The following is a 3893-nucleotide window of genomic DNA, read 5'->3' on the forward strand; positions in this document are numbered from 1 at the left end:
CTTATCTTTACATGCTACAAATTAATAATGATCAAAGCTTGGGGTATTTCTGGACTGCGTGAACAAAGACCAACCCAAATTTTGCATGTGGATGGTTTTTGGGTTGCTGGCACAAGTGAATTCCAGCTTTGCTAAATATATATTTTAATTACATGTACTGTGAGTTTTAGTGCCTGCTGCTGAATTGGGATTGGAAGGTGATAATATTTTTGACTGTGATTGAGGCATTAGTAAAATAACTGATGAACCATCAGACATTTTATTGAAACCTTCAGAACGCAGTCACGGGATGCACGTCTACAACCGATTGACTTTGGAAATCAACCAAATTCAAAACCGTTTTCTTTTTTGTTTTCCGTTTCATCATCTGCAGTGAGAAAACTTGCACAAACTATTTTATAACTGTTTTACGATTAATGCCCTTCTAGAAGCAACATGAGCCTCGGGATTACAAGATCGAAGCACCGACCACAGGGCTACTGCAGCCCTAAAATACAAGAATGTAAATACCTCAGTCAGTTTTACAGATCTTATGAGTGTTAAGGTAAATTTTGATAAGGTTGCAGAGTTTTCTTAACTTGAACTTTGAGTGCTACTTTACTGTGTTACGTTAATTTTTAAAACTTTGCCTGTTTTAGCAAAATACCTACTGAACCACTGGACACATATTAGTGAAACTATCAGAGGATGTAGATCTGTTTGACTTTTGGAGTCAATCCAGTTCAACATGATCATTGCATCTAACTATCAAAATTACACACAATAAAAGACTATAACTTAGCTAATTTTGCAATTGTAAAGCAAAGATTTTTGTGATGTTACTGATACTGCACCAAGTATCCTCTCAAACATAGCGAACTACACTGTGTAACATATTTGCTTCAAATATCAGCATTACTTATGCCATCAGCTATCTGTCTGTTAGCAAAAGTCGTTGTGAACCACTGGATGTATTTTATTGAAACCCTCAGAAGGTAAGTATAGTGAAGCCCTGCAAAGTTGCTTTTCGCAGTTTGAGGACTCAGTGTTTCGTAGATTTTTTTAATGGAACTTAACTACTGGTGGTTTACGATAATCTATATATAGAAACTGGAAATACAGTAGAGTAAAGGACACCTTTTTTCCTCTTTCTCATGCTCTTTTGAGAGTTTTCAAGCTAAATTAAGAACAATATAGCTTACTAATTTTTAACATAAACATCAACATAAATTCAGTTCATAAAAATTAAAAAAAAAAACATCCAGTATGTGACGAATGTCCTCGCTCCACCCGGCATGCAGTATTTCCACCTTCTAACAGTATCAATGTGGTGTGTGGCTGCTAACTGTTTTACTCTCATGGATTTTTGTTTGGTTTTTGTTGCATTAAGACATCACCCAAATGCACTGCAGGCCTTTTCTGGACTGCATCCAATTGTTACATTTTTTTTCTTGATTCGTGGCTACTCTAAGAGCGTAATCGCCACAAAAATTGGGGCTTCACTGTATTGGATGGATTTCTGAAATTAATTAATGTTTAGAGTCAATTCAATTCAAGATGACTGTCACAACTAACTGAACTTACCCAACACAAACATTGCTATGACTCAGTCAGTGTTACAAATACTGAGTTAAGCATTGTTGTTGTTGTTGTTCTAAGCATCAACAAATTGCAGTGTTTTGTAATGTTGCATAAAATCATGCATAATATTTTTTAATATATTATCAGAACAGATATGCTGCTTTCATTTATCAACAGATGATCTCAGTTTAAAACTCTGTCAGAACACAGAATGCGGGGGCGATACGCACGGTTTTAAAGTTTTATATGATCTTTTCTCGTCAGTGGAGTCAAAAACTCTGGCCTTAAAATACCTCCCTATGTGAACTGGAGGTGGTTTYCATCACAGCTAAAATTCAGGTCAAGCCCTCCGAGTATCATCACTCTGCACTAACAAAGCCCAGGGTCAAAGTTCATKCCACACAGTGACCTCTGTGGAATGGTTCTCTTGTAGTGGAAAGAGGATTTTGGTGCAGCATGACTCACAAGGGGGCCAGAAATTTGAAAACCATTCTCTCCTTTGACTGATTGACCAGATGATTTGTGACATGCAACAACAACAAAAAGGGTTTTATTATGGCATGGAAAGTTCAATAGGTTGGGCTTAATTTGACACCAGATTTCTGAGTGTGTGGGTGTCGAAGCCGGATTTGTAGGTGGGCAGCAGCAGTGAAGGTATGCGCGATGCTGCAGAGAAGCTGCTGATTGTCAAGAGGCTGGTGTTTTCAGGCCAACCGCTCTGTCAAGGAGAGGAGCTGTCAGCACGGCTGATCTGTGCAGCTGGCACTCAGCACAAGCAGAGATGCCTACCCATGTCAAATGTCACAGCGCTAATCTCCTTCCAGTGCAGGCCAGGTATAACTGCGGGGGCAAGACACAGACACAGCTCATTGCACCACAGAATGAGGTTTTTGGGAGACTCTGCAATTRACAAATCTACTGGACTTTTATGTCAAAGCTATCTTTTGGCATAATAGTTTTATGCATACCTCTAAGCTCCTTTGAGGAATATTTTTTAACAAATCTTCTTGTGAGAAAAGGAGACTGTGTGTCAGTGATTATGTGTAGCAGCATTGAAGCTTGGCTGAGTTTAAGTAAAAAAATTGTATGGACGTAAAGGAATAAACAGTTTTATCCACACAAAAAAAACTAAGGCTGAAAGATGTGTCGAATCTAAATATGAGGTAAAATATAATTTGATTAAATATTTTTATGCTGAAATTCTGATAACCCCCCTCCCACACACACACACACACACACACCACTACCACCACCACCATCGGTCCCTGCTTTTGAAATGTGGTTGAGAGAATTTGGTTATGTGCTGTACTTGGAGAAAATTTGGTGTCTTGTTGTTCTTTAGATCAGTGTTTCCCAAAGTTGGGGTCGAGACCCACACTGGGGTCCCAAAACAACAAGATGAGGTCCTGAAAAGTTTTTTCTGAATTAATTACACTAAAAATGAGAACTAACAACAATTTTGTTGCCTTTGTTGTCACAAAAATTAAACTAAGTGTACTTAAGATGGACAAAAAGAGCGTAATTAATATTGTTATGTGCTCTTGTTTATTTGACGTGAAAACAATCAACCAACAACAGCTGGGGGCTCAGGTCTCCACCTCTGGTATTTTGTGGGTCAAAAGCTGAAAAGTTCGGGAACCACTGTTTTAGATCATTAAAATGCAGGAGACTTGACTYATGGCCAGCTGAGGGAGTTTATTGAAACGCGGTTCTCAGACAGTCAAACTTAAAAACAAGAACCCGCCCCGACGTAGAGCTTTTATGTCTTTTATACATTCTCTGCACATCATCAGATCAAACCAAGCCAAGATTTGAGAAGATTTTTCACAAACATACACACTGGAGATCGTCATCAACTCTTTTCCCAGAAATCCTGTCCACCACCCATTTCCCGATGATCAGTACACCCCTGTTCTTCCTCTGTCATGAACACGTCTGGAGTCCCGTACACACTGATGGAAGCAAACTTTTGAACTTTTACCACTGTCCAGCCAACTTTTTTGTACTTTTCTTAATCTTCCTGAACCAAATATATGGCAAGCTGTTTAAAACAGAAACAATCTGGTTTACACGTCTAGTCTAGCAAACTGCATGAACCTGCCACTTCAGTCTAAATGAGAAATAAAATTTTAACAGACAGCTAAAATTTAGTAAAATACACCCTGGGTGTTTTGGTTTTGTTTTGTTTTGTTTTGTTGCTCTCTAGTATACAGTATGCTTTAATAATGCCTGTATTTCTTTTGCTCTGACAACATTCTTTGGGATACTTTTTATTTTTTTTATTTTGAAAGTTGTACGTATGTATTAAAAATTATACATACTTACATATATAT

The sequence above is a fragment of the Austrofundulus limnaeus genome, unplaced genomic scaffold, assembly GCF_001266775.1.
Source record: "Austrofundulus limnaeus strain Quisiro unplaced genomic scaffold, Austrofundulus_limnaeus-1.0 Scaffold60, whole genome shotgun sequence".
Lineage (NCBI taxonomy): Eukaryota > Metazoa > Chordata > Actinopteri > Cyprinodontiformes > Rivulidae > Austrofundulus > Austrofundulus limnaeus.